Source organism: Stigmatopora argus, chromosome 7 (genome assembly GCF_051989625.1).
Source record: "Stigmatopora argus isolate UIUO_Sarg chromosome 7, RoL_Sarg_1.0, whole genome shotgun sequence".
In the NCBI taxonomy this organism is placed as follows: domain Eukaryota; kingdom Metazoa; phylum Chordata; class Actinopteri; order Syngnathiformes; family Syngnathidae; genus Stigmatopora; species Stigmatopora argus.
Window position 1 is genome coordinate 10298461 of NC_135393.1, and position 12190 is coordinate 10310650.

General features: G+C 38.0%; 1 protein-coding gene across 20 annotated transcripts in view; it reads right to left on the minus strand.

Annotated features, from left to right (window-relative positions):
* Window positions 1-12190, minus strand: part of LOC144077831 (receptor-type tyrosine-protein phosphatase delta-like) — a 177924-nt gene that overhangs the window by 103993 nt on the left and 61741 nt on the right. For all 20 annotated transcript variants that reach the window (XM_077605852.1, XM_077605850.1, XM_077605851.1 and 17 more), the window contains one exon: window positions 6890-6915. The gene's annotated coding sequence lies outside the window, so the exon portion shown is untranslated. The remainder of the gene's footprint in view (window positions 1-6889; window positions 6916-12190) is intronic.

A 12190-nucleotide genomic window follows, 5' to 3' on the forward strand; every position in this document is an offset into this window, starting at 1 on the left:
GGTTCATTTCATACTTTTAACCTAGTGTGTCTTTTCCTTGCATATTTATTTCACATAGCTGAAATGGTATGCAAGGGAACCGAACATGCAAAGCCAAAATGGTTCAATACTGTTATACTGTTGAACTGTTATACATCCCTAATAGACTAAGTAACCCACAATGCACTCGTGCGTGTGGAAGAAGACTAATCAGGCCTATTGTATTTAAAAGGAGACCTAAAGAGATGAATAGGAAATCTCCATGCATTACCCGTCGAATTTAAGAATGTGACATAGAATTATTATATTATTATGTTATACGTATATTATTTGTCTTATACGGGTATATAATTTGCATGAAAATAATTTTCATCATTATACTAATGCACATATGATGAGGATTCATTGTGTGGATATTTATGACAACACAATATGAATGACAAGTTTAACATTTGCTTCATAGAGCGGTCTTTACAAAATATTTTTTTAAGGTGCAAGCATTTGGAACCTTTACTCAACTCAGACACAGAATTAATGTGAGATTTTTATTCCAAGAACAATGGGATGTTATTGTATTTCTGTACTGATGCAAAAAAGAATTAGATGGAATGCCTTATTTTGGTATGAGTTGAGTGTATTTGGAATACAATGCAGAAATTAGAACATTTCTCACTGTTAATGTTGTTGCCTTGTTTGTCTTTTTTTGTACGTGACACAAAAGATGCTCCGAGACTTTGAACTGGTTTAAAATGCACCTTTGATCATTGATATGTAATGCTGATGAATTATGCATCACTTTTGATGTGGAGTAATTATGGCCTGAAAGAAGGTCATTTACCAGTGTTGGTTGGTCTTACAAATTCACCAGTTTGATGGTATTTGATGGACTGTTGTATTTAGATGGCAACACTAAACAGCAGGTTTCTTATAGAAAATGACAAACCTTACACTTTTCTAAAATTGCCTCTGCAACCCTTAAGCACCTACTTGCATCTTTAAATTGTTTGATTAGAGACCACAACAACAATATTGTCAAAGATGAAGGATTCTTGTGTTGCGCAGAGCTGAGCTTGGATGCTACGTTAGGTTGGCAACAGAGCCAATTCAATATACTATGCATCCAAATACTAACATAAACACAAATGGGTTATACGCATGGGAGACATTTTTAGCAAGAACCATACTAACTTTGTAAGTGATTCACAAAGAATGGTTTATACTATGGTTGTATAACGTGAGCTTTCTGATTAAAAACAAAAGAAAGAGCCTAATTTAAAAAAAGTAAGAAAAAAATAGAAATATATAATATTCAAACTCCAACAAGGGCAGATCATATAACAATATAGTTTGTGTTATGATTTCAGTATTAAAACCTTTTGCATGTTGAAAATAAAATATGCAATAATTATAATTATGGTTATATTGTATGATTATCAATTTACAATATTAATATATGATATTAAAATTGGTTCCAAAACAAATACATTGGGTTATCCACAGTCTGGTCCATAAATATAGGGACAATGACACGATTCTCGTGTGCCTGTGTTTCTTTGATCGTAGGGGTGGGTGTGGGTGTAGGTGTGTTCAATCTAGAGCACTTGCTGTCATTCCACCGGTAAATAATGAGCTGAATAACTCCTCCGGTGAGAGGTAGCACACACGCACAAATGCACACACACACTGAATAGACATGAGCTATGGCTTTATCGCCCCCAACCTCACAGCGCCTCCTTCTCCTTCCCATAAAAGCAGAGTTCATCCTTCAAACACTCCCAAAGACTATCTACCCGTGAATCAATTGATTCTTTGGACAAACGTTTACCTAAGACTACTTTCTCCCATTTAGTTTTGTGTTTTTCCCACCTCACCTGCAAAACCAGATTTCTCTCAGCTGCTCTCCTTATATATCCCACTTCCTCTCCACTCAAAGCCTACCTTAACTTGACCTTCCCCACTCTCCTCTCTTTCGCTGTCCTCTTTCGCCCACCGTTCTTTTCTAAACTTTCATCATAGGCCTCGCCGCTTGATCTATTAATCTCTCGATGTCTCTGCCTCACTTTTTTTTATCCCCTCAGCTTTTTTCCTCCCCTGCCACTTCCTCGTTCTTCATCCTCACCCCATTTTCTCACCATTCCAAGTTTCAGCACCTGCTGCTGAAGATGTCTAGACCAGCGATAGACAGAGTGAATGAGAATCAAGAAGAAAAAAAAAGACAAAAGTGGAATCAAAATGCACAGCCATTATGAAAGCTTTGTGATTGGACAATTATTAAAATTGAAGGAAAGTTCTTTTGTGTTTTCAATCTGTATTTTATGTATCGGAGTTGTGTGTTGGGCTTCTCCAAGGCAACAGCAACCATTCACTGAATCACACCTACTTCACACCTTTGTCTGCTCAGTTGTCATTTTGTATCAAATTGCGTCCCACTTTTTGAGACCTGCCCAATTCGCACATCCTATCAAAGTGTAAGAAATGTGATCCGAAGGGAATGTTGACAATTCTTTGCCACAAAAGGGGCCCGAATTGAATTTAGGCTAAAGGACAGAAAATGAGACTTCAGCCAAGTGATGAGTGAAACCAGGACAAACAGATGCTAGATTGCATCTTCATATGTCACATGTACACACGCGCATCGAGCACCATCTTTGATCGACTTGTGTGCGTCCCAATGATGTCTTTGTGTGTGCGTGGAGCAGGATGTGGTAATTAACCTTTCTCCTGCTGAGCTGTGCTATTAAAACGGTGCCTGTAAACTGGTTTTGTAATGATCATAAAGCATAACACAAGTTCAGTTGTTAAGAGCTGCTGACCACACTGTCTAATGCACTATGCGGAAGGCTTTTTTTCCACGTGTATGTATTTTTTCAAAATATAGTTATTGCATTTAACCTTCACTGCTGTGGATAAGTTGTTTGTCACATTTGTTGCAACAATTTTAGTCATGAGAGGCATGACTGAATTTTATTATTCATTATATAAAAAATGCCATTTGTTTGAACTTCTGTAGCTTTAAGGTAGCTGGAGTCACTCTCGGACTCCCAACCGGCTAGAAGGAGCTCAGCCATTGGTCATTTGTTCCAATTGGCAATGAAATACAAATACACCATCACTAATGGCTGATGTTTAGATAAATTGGACCCATCGGGCTTCCTGCACTTCATACTACTACAACCTAATACTGTATATTCCATAATGTTATTTGTATTACCATATTTGTCTAGATTTTGTCTTTGCTGCAGTGAAAAGTGATATCACCCATTGGGTATTAATAAATAACTATATCCTATTGTATTCCTGTTTCATAAAATGACCGCAAGGAATTTGGAAAGTCAGTCCAGGGAACATCAAATCTATAATTCTGACCATTGTTTTGCTTATTCTTTAACTTTTTGTGAACCCACCGTTAGCCACAGATGGCATAAACACAAGTGGAAAGCACAAAATTATGTGATAAGGGTACCTCAGTATAATTTGTCAGAAATAGCATATAATGAAAAGCCTTAAAAAAACATTTGGGACCTCATTATTATACTGATTTATTTTGTACCTCTACTTACCAAGATGAATACATACAGATGAAAAAACCTCAAATTGGGGCCAATGTGACAGATGGGCAAACGCAAGTGAAACACACGCCTTTGTGCCCTCAAGTGCGTTTAGTGGACGAGCCTGAGCCAGAGCTTAGCCACTAATGAGGTTCTACTCATAACTCCAACTGAGCCCACTCCAAATAGTGGTGACCAGACACACATTTCGGGAGGGAGGCTAATATGTGACACACACACAGCCAAATAAAAAACAACCTTGAAAAACAAAGCCAAAAAACAACACAAAGGGGTACACAAATATAGCATTGTTTGTCAGCCCCATTTTGTTAGACATTCAGGGGGTGGGGGGTTGCGTTCTGGGGGCACAGAGGTTAAATTGTTGATTAAAATGGTTGAACAAGCTATATGATTGAAATGTTATTTAATCCCCTATAAGAAAAAAAACCCTAAACTCCCTTGCATATAGGACATTTGGAGGGAGATTTATAAGGGATAACAATGTGTTTATATCATAATAATATTAGATGTATATTACAATTCAAGTCTAGAAAATACAAAACAATTCATGTGCATAGTTGGTATCTCGTATTAATATGAGGGTGAAAGAAGGTTTTTAAATCATCATATTAAGACTTGCGGCCCAGTGGGGCGAGTGGTTAGCACGCCTCACAGTTTTGGCGTCCTGGATTCAAATCCAGTGTGTGGAGTTTGCAAATTCTGCGTGGGTTTCCTCCGGGTACTCCGGTTTCCTCCCACATTCCAAAAACATGCACGGCAGGCTGATTGGACACTCTAAAACTGCCCCTAGGTATGGGTGTGAGTGTGCATGGTTGTCCGTGTCCTCGTGCCCTGCGGTCGGCTGGACACTGATACAGGGTGTCGCCCGGTTCTGGCCCGGAGTCAACTGGGATAAGCTCCAGCACCCCCCGCGACCCTAATGAGGATAAAGCGGTTCAGAAAATTAGATGAGAGATTAATAGAGATAAATCAAAATTTTGGAAAATAGAAAACAAAACAAACTCAGCATGAATGCATGCAACATTGTCAAATTATTAATTATCTAATCCTTTACAACGTACGAAAATTCAACATTCTTTCAAGAGTATTCACATCATAAACACCACATGTGACACACAGATGCTACCGGTCTCCTACAGAGAGTAATTGAGTTGTCCACAGAAGACATTCTCATGGATGAACATGCGTGCATGCACACAATGTGGATCTGCAGTTCAATTAAAAGACCCATGCGTAAAATTGTAACAAGCACAGGTTAGATTCTCATGCCATGATTGGAGGGGAACTACCGTACTTTTCTCAAAAACATAATCACACGGGCAAATGAATATTTCATTTGAATTGCATTGACAGCATCCACAACAACAATATTATTCCTCCATCCATTTTAATTCTAATTAGGGTGTCATAATGGAACACTCCCTCTGTGAAAGCGGCTCTCATTTTTTCAATGGTTAGGATTATAAACGAGAAAATATGAAGCCCTTTTGTAAAAAATATAATTAAAAATAACTACGACTGACTGGCGACCAGTATACGGTGTACAAATCTGTCTTTCGCCAGAAGTCAGCTGGGATAGGCTCCAGCAAGCCTTCACCCCTTACGAGAATGCGTGGTACGGAAGATGAATGAAATAGCTAATAGAGAAGCCCTTTCTGGCACATTGTCTACATGTAGTGTGTGTTGTCATGTCAATTTGTACCAACTTGTTATTTAGGCTAGGATTCTATTAACAAAGCTTTTGAGAAGGTGGTTATTTTTCATTGAATAATTTAGCTGATGGATTCTTTGATGACCTACCGTATTTTCCGCACTATAAGGCGCACCTAAAAGCCTTCAATTTTTCCCAAAAGCGGACTATGGGACAATGGGAAACGTATCGCCTGTGAGTAAGATTTGATCTAGTCTGTTAGTTTCCTTTGGGCCTGAACAGTGTCTCGTTTGTACCATGACATCGCAATGCACGCTGTAATACTCACTGTTCTTTGAACATGCATATCTGACTCATTTAACAATCATTAAGCTCTCATCAGGATCTTAAGTGGAGTGCTGACAGCCTAGGCTAACATAAACGACCTGTCACAGCAGCTTGTTAAAGTTTTTGCTTTGATGTTGAACAGATGAAGAGATTTACCTCTCTATGGTTCATTTTGGCACCCTTTGTTGGTAATGAGATGGATGAACAATGGCTACTTTACCTGCTTCTGGAAAATATTGGCTTTTATTTACATTTTCTCCTCTTTTAGTCCTATGATCAATGTGCACATAATAATGATATGGTCTACCCCTTTATGACCTTTTAGTGACTAATTAATCATGATGTCAATTAAAGGTATGGATGCAATATGAATTGACCCAGTGTAATATATATTGTGCAGTATCATGCAAAAGACTGAGATGGAGCATTTTAGCATATTGACCATAAACAAGACATCTGCTACACTTTGAAAGCATTTTTTTTGGTATGTAACATGTTTTTGTCCAAGTACACATAATATCTGCTTGAGAGTAATATATTCGAGATACACTCAAACCGGAGGCTCTGATCCGCAAATAAACAATAACGGTGGACATTCTCAGTAAAAGTCGGAGGCAGTTATGACTAACTGTTTGTAGAAGTAAGGAAGTGCAGAGGACGAGGATTTGTTGTACTGTATGATATAATTATTGATTGTCTGTGATTATAACTCAATAACACCGCTCTTTGCTTAAATCCCTTCTTCTCAAATTGATAGTTAAATTGGTAGATGTCTTAAGAATGCACCTGCCAGTACTAAAATTAGATACTCAATGAGTTAATTGAGATTTTACATCTGTAAATAAAAATTTCATTCAGATCTAGAGACAGCATTTTCCCATTTGGATTTTTTAAATCTAAATATTTCATATGTAGAGGTACAACTGTATGTGACACATCTCTCTCTCTCTCGCTTTCTCTCTCTAGCTCACTGTCCTTCACATGCTCCTTGCGATTGGTGCCACATAGTAGCAACAGTTAACTGCTACAGAGGCATTAAAAAGAAGTTTTCTCATCATTGGCACTCAATGAGTAAAGCGGGCATTGTGTGCATGTTTATCCGTGTTTCAAAACATTGCAAATTATGACATCCATACAAATGGTCCGTTAGTCCAATAGCTGAACTTTTTTAGTGAGAAAACATGGCTTGAATAAGTTCAGGGTCTGTATATTTGCGTGTGCATTATTTCATTCCTAATTATTTATGTGAAGTGAGTTCTGCATAATTCTCTCTCGGCTCGTTGTTTTGTTATTGGAAATATGCTGTTGACCTGCTGCGTTTGGGGATGAAAATGAATCAGGAAATAATGAGCCTCTCTCTTACCTTTAGCAGCACTTCAACACGTCAAACTGTGAAGACAGAAAGGGAGAAGAAAGAAGAGGAAGCGTGAAAATATGTTACTATAAATTCCAACACGGGTACAAAAGATTCTACAGAAAGATACTTTCACTGTCACACCAAAAAGATGGCTGGTGAATTTAATTGCACAAGCGCATGTTCAAAAAGTCTGATTCATCTAGAAAATGCTCGATCACAGTATGCACCATGGACAAGAGGGAGTTCAAGACATAATAAACCTCACTAGATCTTATACTTCTTTAACTAAGAGGAAAACCGCTTATTACAATAAAGCATCTTTTTAAAGATGTAATTTATTTAACTGAGAATAATACAGCTCTAAAAAGAAATAATACAAAGATCCAAAATTGAAACCATTTGAAAGGGAAGTCATGAAACAATTATAAAAGAGGCTTCTGCGAAAGATGCTCAAGTTTATTGGTTAACTAGCAGAATTAAAACAAAGAAACATACACCAGAAAAACAGCCTTCATTTGTTGGATCTCTGGAACCTGTACAATATTTATTCCCCTCAAACCCCAGCAGAGCAAGACTGAAAGTGGGGCAATAGTGTTGGTGAAATGTGCATTGTTCTTTTTTGTCTTTATCTGCCAGACGTTAGAATAACAATGCATTACACTTTTGGAAATCTCCATGCGAAACCCACCTAATGGAAAACGAACATGAAAATCAGTACACGTGCCTTCTAATGAAGGGGGGTCGACTGAAACAAGGGGTCGATCAGATATCAAGTCTTTAGGAATGAAATTCACATTTTGAACACCCCTTATAGCTACGCATGATCTTTTAATGTCATCATATAAGCCCTAAAGATACAGTCCATTTCAAGAGCTTAGTTCTCTGTCAATGCCCACCACAAGATGTTTACATATTTTGGCAAAAAAAGGGACAAATAGCCAAAACAGCTTTCAGTATCAGAACAAAGACTCCAGTGAAAAGTACAACTACACTAATACTTTGTACAGGTAACGAAATGAGCAAAATTATCTGTGTAAAGTTTTGTATATCGCTTGCAATTCGTCTTATTGGAGTATCCAGTCATATCCCAAGAACTGTCTGTTTACGAAAGTAAGAAAAGTGAAAACAGGCCCCCTTTAAGAAGTTTCCCTTCACAACAATCCCAGACCTGGTCCCTCAAGTTTTTTCCGCATTGTCGTATGGAGAAGTAGAACAAAATGCTACATTGGGCTGAATAAAAGCACCAAAATATGCCCACAAAAGCATCTCTATGAAAAGAAAAGGGGAAAAGAGTACCAAGTAAATTGGGTTGTTTACCCAAGTTATTTTTAGATTTTAATTAAATTGTGTGCCTGTCACTGAAAAGAGAACTAATCTGTAATTCAATGAAAAATTATAGTTATAACATATCAATAAGCGCTGGACACACGTAGACAGATTCCAACACACAGACTTGTGGAGATCAGAGCATTTCATTAGTGAGGTGTGGATAGATAACGGTCCCAAAGGAGACATTGACCAAGAGGCCATTGATCTCCTGAGCTAAGCAATTCTGTGTGTGTGTGTGTGTATCGGGGTGTATAATATAAGTACCCTACTGATAGAGTGTTTAAGATGTTAAAGTAAGCACAGTGAATTTAATCCAGCTGTGTTCAATGGAGAGAGAACGAAGCAAGATTTTTGGCATGTTCATTTGGTCCAATTATTTTGTCCAATCACTGCCAGTCAACCAGAGCCACCAAGCCACCATCACTGATATTTATGCCTGGGATAACCTAAATTCCATGAATTCATGAGGTTTAGTGAATGGCAACGTAGTGCATGTGGGGGCATTTTGTATCATTTAGTCTTGCAGGAAGAGTGAAATATAAATCAATCTGCCCAACAATGCAATCACAGTTTTATTGATGACTCAATAAAGATCACTAGCTCAGAGGTTGTAATCATCATTTATGCTAATATAACAACGCCACTAATTCCTATGATAAATGTGCTGTAAACAAACAATCAAGTGAGTAGAGTGTGTGTTAAGTGGTGCTATCTTGTGTGCATGCTCCAGTGTTTCCCATCTCCATGTGGCGGCCTTGTAATTAGCTCTGTAGCTTGTTGTCTTACATTGGATGTGAAGGTAATTGGGGCTCTTGGACACACACTCTCAATCTCTGTCAACGCCAGTGTGTGTTGCATACTGGAGCTCGGCCAAGGATTTACTGTGTGCTCAGCCAGCTCTAAAGCAGCTTGTGATTCATTAGTGATGAGTGCATTTAGGAGTGAAATGAGAGTCTGAGTGCCCCAGTGGCTACGTGCATCATGATACCATTCAATGTATTGCTGCTCTTTTGTTTTTAAACTGTATGAAGTCCTTTTGGACTTCTGGTTTTTGTTCCAGGGCTAACCACTAAATGTACTACTGAAGTTTATGTTGTTTTAAAATGCCGTGGTAAATAAACAATAACGCTTGCAAATGGAAAAAACAGATGGTCAGAAGATTAAACACTAGTGGTATTGAATGTTAATTTCTCTACGAAATCATATTGATTTTTTTGTGTATCGTGTATTTGAGTTCTGTATATTGCTCTGAATGGTAGGTGTCAGATTTTCACACATTTTTTGTGACATCTTGACAGTGTGCTTTGAATTATACAGTTCAGTTTGTTTTAAAAAAAATTAAGAGTAACAATTCTTTATTCTTATTATTGAAGAATACCCACCTCGTTTGCTGAGGAAAGGGGCGGGGGGCTGTTAATAAATGTTTATTTATGTACAAAGAAGTAACATTAGCTGGAAAATGTGTGTAATTTTGCAGTTGATAAAAATGGGGTGACAATATTTACAGTTCTAATATAGTCAAGTGACATCATAACTACAGTACTAACTTGGTGTGCCACAGCGATCTCTTATACCGAAAGTTTGTTTTGTCCACATTATACGTAAGCTAATCAAGAATTCCATAGGAGTTCACAAAATATTAAGTTAAACACACTACAGTTCTCTTCATTACAAAAAAGCTAAATGCAGTCATCAGGAGTACAGTTCCCATTCGCACAAATTATGAACTATTTGAAGGACTTTAGTTCGTTGTAACCGGTTAAAATCCCTAATGGTCTGGTAGTGTCTTGGGTAGGAAAAGTTGGTGTAAACCAATTTTGCTCTTGGATGAAAAAGAACTCTACTACTGTACAACTTTGGCACCTTTTGTCAAAAGTGCATATACATATATGAATCAGAAACCACAACAATAAAAGCAATCTTTTGGTAATTGCATTAGATTGCTCCAGGGCATGTGGAGATATTGGTTCCGATTTTGTAGAAAATATAAATAAATAAATAAACGATTATATAAATACAGTATCCTTGTTTTTGAATATGGTTGTGAGTGGAAGTGTGCATGGAAATATAATGGAGTCAGTGAAATGTGTCATTAATTACTGTTTTACACCTGCTTGCCTCAGCTAATCAACACACACACACAAGTTCTCACTTTAATGTGGTCATGGGTTTTTCGCTCACCTGTACAGTTTTTTTTAACCAGTTTCTTTCTCACTCACTCCTTCAATTCTCACCATACACTTATACAATCCATTCACTTCACACGTGTGATGTAGGGGTGTGCATGGGTGTGTATTCTCCAAGCCCGTTTCCTCCACAAAGGCTACAGCTACTGCCGGTATGCTGAATAAAAGATGATATAGTTGCCTTATCATATCAGGAGATTAGCGGCTCAGGCAACAGTCATTTTGTCCCACTGAAGATATTACACCAAAGGGGGCACAAGCACTTCAGCAAAACAATTGTTCATTCTGGATATGAAGGAGCATGGAGTTAGGCAGACTTATATTTGTGTGTACCTGGTTATACAAAAAGGCAGTCCAACAGTTATGAGGAATAAGCGCTATTATATTTAACTGAGTTATGGTTCCTTTTTTTTTCAGGAAATGTACTAATGTGTAATTAAAATAATCATCAAAATAACCACAGAACCAAATTCAGGATCAAAGAGTTGTGATTTAATTGTTGTTTTGGAAGAACTACCAATAAACATATTCAAAATAATGGGAAAACATTATTATTTATCATTACTATTATAGCACTATTAGGCAACATCTCTGTCAAAAAGTCCATATCCATGATTAAAGGCAAAGAAGATCCAAGTTTGAGTGACCTCCAAGACAAACAAACAAGTGTAAAGCCATTGTCGGCGGTTAATCCTGGAAATCTCCACACCATCATGATGCAAATTCTATCTGCACTTTCAGTACTTTTGGTATGTTAAAAAGGTACAAGTTTTGAACTTTGAACTTCTAAAATGAACTGCAACCTTTATCCGCATAACATATTATTTTAATACTAAAAAATAACCTATATTTGTTTATTGCAGTTATTAGTGTACCGAGTGGCGAGCTATCAGTTCTGCTATGGGAAATGATCCAATTTGTTATTGTGATCTTGATATCAGTCTTTAGCCATGAATTTGCTTGCACACGCCCCCCCGCCTTCTGTCTTTCACACACACTCTCATACATTTACACGCACAGAAATCACGTCGAGCATATGGCTTTTCCTCTACTCTTTGAAGACTCGCTTTGAAGCTACAGCGCTCGTATCGATTGCTGCTCAGATGAGCCCGCTTTACCAGAGCCCTGCGATTATCTGTCACTTTATTTCAAACAACGGCCTCGAGACTTGAGGTGGGGAGAGGAGTAGGAGGGCTTACCTACTCCACCCATCACTCAATCACACTATTGTACAAACACCCAAACGGGGTAGATAATGAGATGAGCTTACGTGCCCGATCCTGATACTTAAGTCAAGCTGCACGTCAAAACAGACAAGTAGCAGCAGACTGTTGAGGGAGTGAGGACACAGTGATCGAAAAAGAGTCTGGGAAAAGTGATGAAACTTAAGAGAAAAAAAATGTTCCCCCCCAGAGGCACTGCTCTGATTAAAAACAAAACCTGCTCCCCAAAAGGAGATTTAAGGCATTACTAGTCAAAATGAATAAGAACTGTTTGAATCCTTGCAGGTTCAAGGTCAGCTGCCGCTTACTCGTAATGTTCCTCACATTAAAATAGATAATATCGGCTCTCATCTGAATATATCACATACAGTTGAGGGTTGCAGAGTGTGTTATTGAAAAAGGTGCTTTCTCCGCGATGCCCATGGGAGAATGTCGGAGAGGGAGTCAGGATGACATGAAATGTTAATGGTGTGCCCAGAGCAGCAGAACTTCATAAAAGACTTGATTTAGAAACTTCAGTAGCTTTCAGGGACATTGAACACTGTAGAATCACAGACACACAAGACACA